Source organism: Scatophagus argus, chromosome 21 (assembly GCF_020382885.2).
Source record: "Scatophagus argus isolate fScaArg1 chromosome 21, fScaArg1.pri, whole genome shotgun sequence".
NCBI classification, from domain to species: domain Eukaryota; kingdom Metazoa; phylum Chordata; class Actinopteri; family Scatophagidae; genus Scatophagus; species Scatophagus argus.
In genome coordinates this window covers 12,713,539-12,726,515 of record NC_058513.1, presented here as the reverse complement: position 1 = coordinate 12,726,515, position 12,977 = coordinate 12,713,539, and the positions used below count along the sequence as shown (strand labels likewise).

At 41.2% G+C, this 12,977-nt stretch overlaps 1 long non-coding RNA gene across 2 annotated transcripts in view; it reads right to left on the bottom strand.

Moving 5' to 3' along the window:
• Positions 1-12,977, bottom strand: part of LOC124052224 — a 151,593-nt gene that overhangs the window by 27,431 nt on the left and 111,185 nt on the right. For both annotated transcript variants that reach the window (XR_006841970.1, XR_006841971.1), the window contains exon 3: positions 4,301-4,415. This is a non-coding gene — a long non-coding RNA (uncharacterized LOC124052224). The remainder of the gene's footprint in view (positions 1-4,300; positions 4,416-12,977) is intronic.

The following is a 12,977-nucleotide window of genomic DNA, read 5'->3' as shown; positions in this document are numbered from 1 at the left end:
ATGGGAGCTTGTAGATTATCCAGAACAACCAGAATTATTATTATTTCCACAAAAAGGCTGACTTGATCACTTTTTCAGTATGTTAGGCACCACGAGAAATTATCAAGTCCTCAAAATTAAATGATTAAATAGTTAATTCATCTGTGATCATAAAAAAAAACACACAGAAATGTTCTCTGATCTGATGCCACTATTGGCAGGACATCATTTTTCCCTGCCTTCCAAAACCATAACAAATCCCTGATGAAAAATAAATTTGTTTTATGATCTGACAACTGAATGTCTATGCTGGGGCAGGTAAGGGGACTGTGGACTCGGTTAGGCACTAAAATTACTTGCTTTGTTTAGGGAACGTGTCACGGTTTGGGTTCAAATGACAACTTCCTTAAGGTTAGAAGAGCTATGGTGTGACTTATTTTGCCCAAATAAAACCAGCATGGCTAAATTTCCTTGAGCTATAACCATTTTTAAAAATGCTTTGGGTGGACAGACTTTTCCAAGCAACAAAGGAACCTTTTCATGTTGTCTCTACTGTAAAGACAGCAGCTCTATTATCTTGACCCAAAGAAAGAAGAGACTAAAAACTCTTACACAGAGTGCTGGTGGCCACACTCTGTGAACCATCCACTGAGGTTTTTGGATTTAGCATAATTAGGACAAAGTATCAGGATAACACAAAGTGCATTCAAATCTAATCCAATGCATATGTTTCTTCTTAAAAAAATAATAAAATAAAATGTCTACAGCACTGTTGCGACCTAACTTTTCAAACATTCGCTCTCTTTCTCATTGCAAAAGATACTCAAAACATCTGGAAGTCCATCTGCCAATAAATCTCCCTGATAAATGATGGTGCTTCAGAAAACCGAGGAAAATAATGAGTGGTGCAACATCTTGGCACAACTAAAAACATATTTGAAATACAAGACTTCATCTCAGATGCTGAGCTTTGAGACCACAAATCACAAAGGCTCAGTGTATGAGGAATTTATTTCAAAGCAGATCATGTCACACACACATTTGCGACTGTATATCTTTCCAGATACTGGCGAGTGATGCTGGAAGTCTGGTAATGCTCACTGGTGAACGAGAACACACTGCAACATCACATCTTGAATTTGCATGCCTGGTATATTGCTAATAATTGGCATTTGTTTCTGTGTATGGTATGTTGTTTTTCCTTCGCTGAGCACACTCGCAGTGAAATAAATTAAGCTGTAGATAATTTTCCTGAGTGGGGATTGCTCAATATGTCTGAAATTAATCAAGAATAAACAGGTAATAGCAATCTGTCTTTAAATTACTGTGAACATTTCAGCCTTGCTATTTGAGAATCACGTTTTGGGGTTTTTTTGCTTTGTTTTTTTGCTTTGAGCAATTAAATTTAATTAACGACTATTAAGCTTGTTGTTTCTGTTTGGAAACTCCCACCGCCAGCCGTCCAGCTTTGTCATCTGGTTTCAGAAACTCGTCATGACAGGCCATTTTTCATGATTTTTTCTTACATTGGAAAAACACCAGTATTTTAATTAAGAGGCCTGAATGTCCAGATGCTTGCCTATTTTTTTTAATGATCTTAAAGCAACAAGCACAGCAGCCAAACATCGATGAAAGCGAAAAGGTTGCAAAGTGAGGATTTGACAGCATGTTAGCAGACAGTTATCTGAGTATTTCTACAATACTCGAGTTCCTCATAAGCTATTAAATAACATATTCTCTTTCGAATATCTACTGCCTGAGTAGCACAAGATGAGCGTCAAACACCTCATGTGTTTGGAACCCAGTGTGGTGAGGACAGGGTCAGACGAGGGTCAGAACGCAGATGAGCACCTGTGTCAGTTTGGGTTGCTATGTGAGGACAATCCAACAGGTGGCATGAGACTCCTGCCCTGCTATTTCATTTCTTTCTTCAGGAGAAAAGGAGGCACAGCTGAATGGGACTGAAGCTACTTTTGTTGTGTTATTTTTCCTAATTGGTTTCAAGACAGGAACTGAGCCGAATTTCTACAACAAAGCAATAGGAGCCACTTTATGGTTTCTAATTTCTACAATGAGTGTAATGTATTTGACTCAGTTAGTATGGCGTCTTCTTCGGGGAGTGCTTAAATCAGCTTAAGAAAATATTTTTCACCTCACAATTATTTTTGCCTTCTTTTTCCACAGCCTCAATGAATATTAACAATATTAGCCTCTCAAGAATGTCAACAATTTTCTGCCTACTTATTTCAATATCCTCTTTGCACAAGGCTTTCATTTCCTTAGGTACGCTGTTAAAAGGCAGCTCCAGCCTGCCCTGACTAATTTCCTCTCAGCCTCACAGATCACAGGCCTTTCCCACCCGGTGCTCCCTTTGCTCCCACAAAGACCCTCGTAATCCTGCTGCTTGTCCACAATTAATCTTCCCAGTTGCCATATTATTAACACAGCCACCCACGGGCAGAGGATGCAAATGTAAAGCCAGGAACAGGCCTCTCTGTGTGCAACCCCCTCCTCCCCTCACCTTCGCTCAGCCCTCAGCCGGAGCGGCCGAAGTGTCAATCACTGCAGGGGTTTAAACCGCTGCCCACTATCAGCATCAAGGGCTTTTCAACCTCCTCCTCCTGTCTGCTGATCAAACAACAAGGGGACCCCTCCCACCACAAACCCCACAGTTGAGATCCCCTTTGAGTTTTTTCTCCATCCACCTTTCTGTCTGTTTCTGCCTCTCTAATCTTTCCTGTGTTCTCCCTCAGTGGCCCGTCACTCTAATTAGGAGAAGACACTTGACTATTCATGTAGGACTTGAAACTAGCCCTTTATTTTTGATACAACCTCAATTGAAACTGAACATTATTGGGTTTTGTACTGTTGATCAGCCAAAAAATCAAAAAAAAAAAGAAAGAAAAGCAAATTGAATGTATTGGGCGCCGAGAAACTTTAACATTTTAAATATGAAAAAGTAAAGCGTTAGTATTTCTGTTTTGTGTGCAGTGAATGATGTCGTTTCTAAAACCAGAAACACGTGGAAAAGCAAACCACTATACCTGGAAACTGTGCAGCAAGGTTGAAATAATACTCAGCTGCACGAGACAGATGAGAAACATGTCGGGGCGTTACATCAAAATGATAAATCCAACATGTTTCGGCAGATGTGTCAAAACAAACTGCTTTTCATGAGGCATGCTGTGGTGTTATGAATGTATCTTATATCTTATAATAAAAAGCCAGTAGTCACTTCGGTTATGAAGGCGAATATAAACACAGCAAAAACAGAAACAAAATACCACTTTTGTTTGTCTTGTGTTAAACACATGTGATTGCTGAAGCCATCAACTGGGGGTGAGCTCTCCCAGTCAAGTCTTAGCTGTTAGCATGTACTCTACAAATCACACACTTGATCAAAGCTGCTGCTGTGAGAATAGCTTGGCACCACTTTAAAAGAATATGAAATAATGTCCCAATCCAGCAATTCTGAAAGACCAGAGGAGGAAAAAGGGAGCGTGTAAGAGCTGAATGTGTGGAGGGTTTTTTTTGAGAAGTTGGTCACTCTATTGCCTTCAGTGTCACTTGACATGAAAGTAATGCCAGTTCTATGGAGATCCAAGCTGTTCCCCAGTGGTTGAAATGCTATTGTGCGTCAGACAAAGGACATGGTTTCATAGCACCCCCTTGTTTGCATGCATGACCAGCACTTTCAAATAAGGCCTTTAGATCTAAATCTCAGGCTCCACTCAGCACAGAAGGCAGCAGGCAGCTTTGTTAGTGGTGAGAAATTACTGGGGATGTCCAAACTGAAAACTAGGCGTTCACATCTCCAAACAAGAGCTTTTATTATGCTGAGGTCTACAACAAAGCCCCGCTGTGAAGACAGTCCCGCTGAGCTGAGGCATGTTGTTTACCAAAGTATCATACTGAAAGATACAAGATCGTCTTCTCCTGCTGTCGTCCCTTTAGATTTAGCAGTGAATCATCGCAGTCAGAAGTTTTAGTTAAGTAAACATTGCTCTGTTGGCTCCACTGAGGAGCAGGTTTTTAGAAAGAAGAAATGCTAACTGGGATACCTCAATGAAAGCCATGGGAGAATATATGAATACATCTAAAAATCACATTTTGTTCTTCTGTGCAAAGCAGGATATTTTTAGGGTTTGAGCTTCTCAAAAAAATCTATAACATGCTTATATTTGTTCATATTTTTATGTTAAAGCAATTATAATCATTATTTTTATAAATGCAGTCAAGGAAAAATGGATGTAAGCAGTAAGTGGAAAACTCCATGCAGTATCTCAGAAACAAGAGCAGAAACAATGAAAATGTCACTCACTTGTTGGCAGTTGCCAGAGTTGGAAAAGCACACGGTCCAACCCCTGTAACAACACCTTCACTTCGGTTACCTTCAGTGACACCCTACTGTCTCCTCTTCATCTTGCTTCATTCATCTAAAAAAAAAAAGAAAAAGAAAAAAAAGAGATGTATTTCTCTCACTGCTCATGCAAAGAGCACATCCTCGCATTTCTCAGAAAATTCAGGAGGCCAGACTCAACTCGCTGTCAGCGATCAAAGTTATTATCAGAGAGAATGAAGAAACCATTTTTCTGCAGAAAGAGAAATTCTCACAGTGATATATCAAGGTCTTGGATTTGGGAAAAGACTGTCTGTCGGTAAAATATGTGATAGTGTTTCAAACTTGACGGGGCTCCTGGGAGCAGGAGCAGGCGATGGGAATAACAAACTGTATCTCATGACCCGAACCACAAACCATGATACTGCAGCACAAACAGTGAAGATCAGTGAAATACCACACACGTGTTTTGCTTAAATACAGTGTGGTGGATATTAATCCTGTATAGATGCTATGACAAGAACTAATCCTGTTTGCACTAGTCAATAAGATGGTAGTAGGAACACTGCTGGAAGAGCTCATTAACAGCACTGACTCAGTAAATATGTATGCCTGGCATGTCCCAGGGCCTCCGTCCAGCTGTGGACCCTTTGAGTCATCCCTCCCAGCACTTCCCCAAGCTGTTAGTGTCACTTAAGAATCCAAAGTTCAACTAGCAGAAAATGCTTTTGTTGAATTTATGCAGGGCACTGATATGTGATTTCAATGCTACGTGACTGGATCTTCAGCCCCGCGCCAGAAGTTAAGTTAGCTGAAATATCAAATGAAAATCAACATTTAAGAAAATGGTTATCTGGAATGTTAAGTTGATAGGGACAAACTTAGATTTTTAGGCTTTTTTAGTTCATTGTTCTGGTTTTATGGTACGTTTTACTGTTTTAGCTCAGTCTTTCTGCTCTCATCAACCTCAGCAGCAGGAGGAAGGTGTTTTCAGCCATTTAGCTCTGCACGCTAAGAGACAACAGACCAAAGTTAGCAATTAGCTGCATGGATAAAACCGGTCTAAAAAAGGAGTGAATACCAAACTCACACTCACCAGACAGACATAAACACGATACATCCAAATGAATGTTGTTGTTGTAGTGGTGCTCTGTCAGCTGCATCCATAAATAAGCAGCAGCTGTTTGCTTTGTTTGTTGTCGTGCATTAGCTTAATGTTTCTCTTAAGCTTCTGACCCGTTAATTTATATTGGCCACTAGGCCAACATAAATTAACACAAAAGTGGCCTACAAGTCACCAACTTATTGGTGTTCAAAAACCAACAAAAAGTTATATGGGACAATAAACAATTCTAAGTCCCATTACATGTTTACAAATGATTACAAATGATTCTTGGACTCATTCCTGAAACCAAGCTGGCACTGGACTGTTTCAGGCAAGGCCGAGCTGCTTTATTTATTCTGGACTCATGTTCAGTCCAAGGTCAAACACGAGGATACGAGGTTTGATGCTATGTAGTCCCTTAGGGGAAACTCCTGGTGCGTTGCCACGCTTGGACATGTCTTCCGCAGACATGTGGCAGAGGACATAGTGGGCTGTCTGACAACAGACAAAGAAGAGCAAGCACTTCTCCAGCTGCCTGATTCTCATGTGAGAGCGATGAGAACACACGGAGGGTTAGTCAGAGCTCAGTGGAGACGAGCCGCATGGAGTTAGGCCAAGCAGACGTCAAATGTGGCTTCACAAGAAGCCTTGTACACAGTGAGGGGTCCTTGGTTGCGTTGTATTAGGGTTCCTGTAAACACATATGTCAGCTATCAGGCAGCAAGCGAGAAGTCTGAAAGGTAGAGAAAATACAGAACTGAGGACAATGACAAGCACAAAACCTGAGCTGCACTGATGTTGTGCTGCTCTTATTTACGCTACGGGATGACTGTGGGGATTTCAATGTCAGGTCTGAAGAAAGCAAAAACTTTGCTGAACCAGCAATGGCTGAAAGGGAATGAAATATTTTCTTTCTTGTGGGGGATTTCTGCAGATAAAAGTAAAGTTGCACCTTTTTTATGCTTGCTCCCCGAACAGAAAACAAAACAATAGAACAAAACCCAGATGCAAACATTACTTTTAACTCGATTTCCATGTTCACCCTGAACAATACTTATTAAGTTGGCCTTAAGAAGGGCCTGTTTCCAAATGTCAGCTGGTCAAATCAAATTAAGCTGCTTTGTCAGACCTCCCCCTATGATCCGCCAACATGTATGTCTCACGTCACCTGAAAAATCATGAGCAACACAATTTAATTACAACTAAAAAAAAAAGTGTAAACATCACTCTCTTTCATCCCTTTATGTATGTGGACAAGAAGACAATGTGTTAAGAGGAAATAAATCTGCCTTGACAGCCACATCAAAGGGTGCAGTGAGGGGCTTACTGCTACTTAAGGCACAGGAATGCTGTTGCTAAGCATCAGTCGAAAACCTATCAACCCTTTAAGGACTTTACTATTTTTGAGAGGGGGGCTGAGCAGGTTACTAGAGGCCAGACACTCCACTGTGACAACACCCTGAGAATTCATAAATCCTGAAAAACAACAGATATTAATCGGGCACATGTCAGATTTTAACACAACACAGAAAATCAGCAGTTTTTAGGGCTGGTTTGTTACCACCAAACAGGGCTTTTAGATCTCTGAATTTTAACGCATAAATAAGTAACTATTTGCTGACTATGAACTTCCTCTGCCCTTTTAGGGAGGACATGCTTATTGATGAATTAGGACACACTCCACTGCATAAAGGCTATGAGTCAGTGCAAGCTGCCACCTCCCTGTGAATAAATTCAATTCTTTCATTTTGCCCGGGTGAGGTGCTAAATCACTGGCAGTGTTTGGGAGCAACGGGGTGTCTCTGGATGGCTGGGTAGGCAGCCTGCTATAATTCTGTCCATCAACTTAATTCATTATTTCAGCAGCTGCAGATTTCTCCTCTGAATTACAGAAAGTGACAAGTTTGAGTTCGGTTCAAAGTAGAAAGCTTTCAAGTCAGACTTTGGCTGATCTTGAGGAGCGTGTTGATGACGCCCTGTCATTCACTGCTCTGACAAGAAGTAAATTTTCAGGTCGGAGCGAGGGAACGCGCTCAAGCTCCACGAGTCTCACTTGCAGGAAATAGAAGTGATAGGTGACCTCTCACTAACTGGTAATCCACAGAGTATTAGTCATAACAACAGTGGATAAATCCCTTTGAGAGAGTTGAGTTGTCTATGGCATGGGGCTGCCTGGCCAACAAATCTCCTCTTTTTCTTTTTTTACATCATTGTTGAGATGAAAGAGGAATGGTGCTGCGGATTATAGAAAACAATCATGCATTATTAGCAATAAAAAAAAAAAATACAGAATCGGCTTTGTGAGAGGTCACTCATGACCAATTACCCACTATTTCTAACAGCCAGGAAAAATGACCCACCACTGGGACAGACTCCATCGGTGCTCACAAATGGCCTCAACACTCACAATGAAACCGTTCTAGTTAGAATCTTGTTCACAAGGACAAAAGATGGTTGGTGATGCTGCATCCTGTCAACAACATAGGAAGTTTACTTGTTGTTGTTGTATTGTGTTGAGTTATATTTTCTCTTTCAGTCTGCAGTACTCAAAGTGAGACAGTCTTTGTCATTTGGCATTTATCAAATAATTAAGTCTACAGTTGCTTTTGCTAATGTACGCATGCTAACTGGAACATGTCGCAATTACTAGTCTAACATAGGAGTTTAGCAGTATGTATGCAAAACATGCATGTTAGTTTAGTGTGTAAGTATGCTAACACCAGGTACTAAATATAAAGTACAGCTGAGAGTACCTGGAATGCCAGTATTTTTGCAGGTATTTGATCATAAACCAAGCGTGGCTAGAAATGTCAATCATCATTTGATTATCGCTTCTAAAAGGTTAAGATTTTATGCTTTTCTTGGTTTACCTTGTCAGACAAAACAATTACCTTAACGACATCACCTTTGGCTCTAAGCGGATGAAAGCATTTAGACAAAGTAGCTGCTGCATTTTCATTCATTCTGTTCTTTACTTATTTACTGGCTCCACTGACTCACTCTCATTGTGGCATTCAGTGGGTGGAAGCCACTCTCTTTATTGTAATCAGCTTTCATTCCAGCCCTTTTGATCCTTTGCTTTCTTTTGTGCGACACACCTCATCACCTTTATTTTCTGCCATAATTGCATGGGAAAGATCTCCCCTTTGATACCGTCTGCATGCCAAATCACTATCGGGGAAAAGAGTGTCGAAAAGTGCCATGTGCGCTGTCTGCCTGGAGAATAAAAGAGCTCATACACCTGTGGAAGACAAACAGGGTTTTCAGAGATATGACATATCTATCATCCCGGCGCAGGATATGAACTGTTCTGTCATCGTCATGGTGGAGGGGGCTTTGCATAGTGGAACAGTAGGTGCTGAGAGACATGTGTTGCACATGGTGAACTGTCTGGCAGCTGGAATTTCCAGGTCTGCAACCCTCTCTCACCCCCCACCCCCTTCGAGGCCCATGTCTCATCTCTTGGCTCTAATCTGCAGACACAGTCCTCTCCTGCAGGCTCATCACCGGGCTGCTGAGTGGAGCTGAACAGGATCCTCTGCTCCCCCCCCGGGCCTCCTCCTCCTCATCCCCTTTACCACTACTACAATGTCAACACCCACCCTCCACGCCATCACAAGTGTCAAGTGAGGTTGTCTACTGTCTCCTGCTAACACAGCTGCCAACTATCTCACAGAGGAATTAGGAAGTCTTGGACTTCCAAGGAAATACATAAACAAAAAAAGGTCTAGAAAACTTTTATAATAGAGATATAGATATATGTGAAGCAGAATACAACAAACAAGAAGTATGTCATATTGGTGGGAAAATCATGCTAGTGTTATGATGCTGATTATTAGGCTTTCATTGCAGGTAATCTCAGCATCTGTGAAAGTGATTGCTGAATAATTGGTATTGCACATTCTTTATTGAAGGGGTTTGCACTTTGGCACATGGTTTTTAACACTGTGTGTACACATTTAATGTCTTGGAAATCAGTAATTTTGTGTATCAGCCTTGGACTGAATTATGTTAAAATACCTAAGTAATTCTAGTTAGACTTATTGCTTATCAAGAATAAACTCTGTAAACATTTCCCTTGAACTCTGAACAAAATCAACTCTGGGAAAAGAAAAAAAAAAAGTCTGCACTGCATCTCCTCACACAGAAAGGCAGCCACTGCTTAACAACATAGCAGCAAGATAAGCAGCGTGGATTCTACTGAGAGAATCTGTTATCAGGGATGGTGCTATGCACTGACATTAAGGATAATCATATCTATCAGCACACTGCCAAACATCCCCAAGTGAGCCTGGAGGAGAACAAAGCCTGCATCGTCTCTTGAAGCTAAGGTTACAGGCAGATGATGATGTACTTGTCACTGGGGTGCAAATGATCCACTGCCCAGCCAGCTCCAAATGCAACGAATAGAATCCCCGCAAAGATATGGATATCAGCAGAACAGTTTAGATATCTGCTCATTTCTTTGCTTGATAGCTGCAGCTGGCTTGCTCGTCGCAGTTTTGAACCAGGAAACTGTATGAACACTCCAGTAGCATATAATGAGCTGTCTTAGATAAAATGCAAAAAACAAGTGTTGGGAGGGGGGGGGGAAAGGAAGCTGGATAAAGCAGCCCTCCATCACCTCACTCCCTTAGTGCAAGAGTGATCTCTTTGTTATTTGCACTCACCTTAGAATGAGGGAGGACAGAAAATTCAGTTCAACAGATTTTGGGAGAGTTATATGAAAGTGGAAACAAAGAGTGTCGTGAAGGAAACAGTAATGAATATTGATGGGGAAACTACATGAGATTCCAATGATTATCTCTTTTTTAAGATCTATCATGACAATAAGACCGTAGTCCAGCCGTTACAGTTGCACTTGGAGTATTTCTTTACTGACAAGGCACAAAAAACCAAAGCAAAACAAAAGCAGGATGAGAAGCGTGTGTTGGCAGAAATGTCAATTGCTGCAAGTAATTGCACATCCCACATTTTGTTCGAGGCCATGAGAAAACCAAAACAAAAAGAGTTGGCAGGACAATTTGAATCTGACAAAGTAGTTGAGGTTGAGTCAGTGAATGAATCACTCTCAATATCACAGACCAAAGCACAGCAGTTGGAGAAAAATCCAACATTAGCAGAGACGTGCTCCATCGGCACTGATAAATTGCTGTTCTCTGCACTGTCTTCCACAAGGTTCAAATCAAGATCTCATTCATTATGACGTACAGACTCCCATCACAGGTGTCACTCGTGTATATTTTAGCACATTTTCAGCTCATTTAAATATTTTATAAATCTTTATGTCCAAATGACATACAACATGCACTCAGTAAACCTTTAGATCCTCATCTTAGTTTACTTTGAGCAAATATAGATTTTACTGGTAACAGAAAGAAATCTGTTTTTTAGGTTGTAATTGTCATTAAAGCAGCATGAGTGTTTATTTTACCACTAGGAGGCAGTGATACCCTCAAACAAACAGAAACACAGCACACACTAAAAAAAAAATATATATATATATATTTTGCTTAAATATTCAAAGGACGTGAAAGTGAAATTATCATCTTGTTTTAGAGTGGGGTTAAATAGAACTTTTTTAATAAAAACTAGAGGCGGGTGAAGCTAACCTGGTTCCATATGGGCCAAACAAAGGAGATACTTTACTCACGCAAAACGTCAGGTTTGGAGTTGCTGCTTGAACTGAAAGAGCCATGTTAGCTGCTTTCCCCCACCTCTGTCTCTACGCTAAGCTAGACCTAGCCATTTAACATCTGATGCATTTGATGTAGTGCCTGAAAGCTTAACAATACTACAACTGATATGTCCATGGATAAGCAAACCTGTGTTTCATGTCTTCGTCACCTGCCATCTAGAACCAGACACACAACCAGAACAACCTCACATGGCCTCTCAGGGTCACGCACACACACACACACACACTCAGTCAAGGTGTGGGCAGACAGAATGGGTGTGGAGAGCTCTGAGCCAGACAAGCAGCTCGTCTTGCTTGCAGAGAGAAACAACTATCAGTAGGATCACTCCAATCCACTCCACATGCTGGAGTCTAAACAAGTCTCTGTTTTCATTTCCATAAAGCCGCGCTCTGTCTTTTGTTCTGACGGAGATAAGATGTATAAATTATGAGCAGCTGACAAAGTATACTGGGACGCCTCGGGCAGCTCATCAGTCATGCTCGGCCTGTCAGCAGGTAACTGATGGGGGCCCTACAGGCACAAAGCCCCCTTTTAAGCAAAGGAGGGGGAGGCAGAGGAATTAAAGCTGTTGTTGGAGTCCCGAGCACAACAGCTGACTCATATTTAACAGTCTCTTTAAAGGAGTGAGGCAGACGCCAAAAGCTTCAAGCTTCAGAGTGTTTTTTGTGGCTCTCTCCTCAGGAGTGTATGTCTTGCTGTTGTGCTCTGTCTGCATTGTACAATGGCCGTCAAGCAGCAGGTAGTCATACAGAGAAAGTAGTCTTGAGAGACCACCCAAGAGGAGCCGGAGAGGGGTCTCTGCTAAAATAGCTGTATGACTGTGATAATCTTCAGCTTAATCAAAACTATCAAACACATGTAATCCTCTTTATGTATCTGCAGAGAAGTCCTTGACGCTGCACCCAGTTTCAATAATGGATCATTGAGTTTAATTACAGTGCTAAAGCCCAGTCTGTAAAAGAAGAAGATCTGTTTTATTGGAGTTTTTACACACTGTGTGTATTTAAGAGATAATCGCAATGAGGAGGTGTATCGGGGTAAAGATGACAGGTAAGAATTGATGTCACTTCCTGCAGCCATGGGGGTGGGAATGAGTTGGCTTTATTTCAGCTGGCACCACAGCTCTTGTCTCCCCCGGTCACTGTCGCTTTCCATCCTGTGGGCTCTAATCTAACTAGGTGGATGTAATGAACGTTAACATGAGAGAAAAGTCAACACTGCCAGCAGTATAACCATAAAGATGGCAGTCGGTGCCCAGTGTGAGGGCCAATTACAGTTGCTCCTATGCCATTTTTTCTGCATCAAGTAGACTGAATATTAGAAAGGATATTTTTTATTTAGCTCAATAATAAATCATATTCCTATGAAAAGTGGACTGATGTTCCATTTGAAAAAAAAAAAGCTATAGGACACAGAGTTCTTCTGCAAAAAAGGACAATAAGTTCACCCAGTTTTTGTCCTCTTATCATATTTCTGCAAACCAATCTCAACGGCTGTCTGACATCTGGAAGGACATAAAGTATCACACCTTCATTTGGGCCAGACAGGTACTTTACTGTATCAAATGATGGGGAGTATAAAATTCTCTGAATAGAGTCTTGACACCAGAAAAGGAAAGACACCACTGCCGCTCAAGAGATGTAAAATAATACAGCTTATCTCTGATGCCCAGGAGGAACAGATATGTCCACCGTTGCCAAATAACGGCATATTTCCATATGAGTCATTCAACATGACTGATAAAGCTTAAAAGCATCCCTCGTTCTGCACAGAGCTAAAATAAAAACACACAAGTATTTATGAGAAGTCCCTGTTTCATTTTTCTGGGAAAAAATAAAAAAAAAAAGCTCAGAGT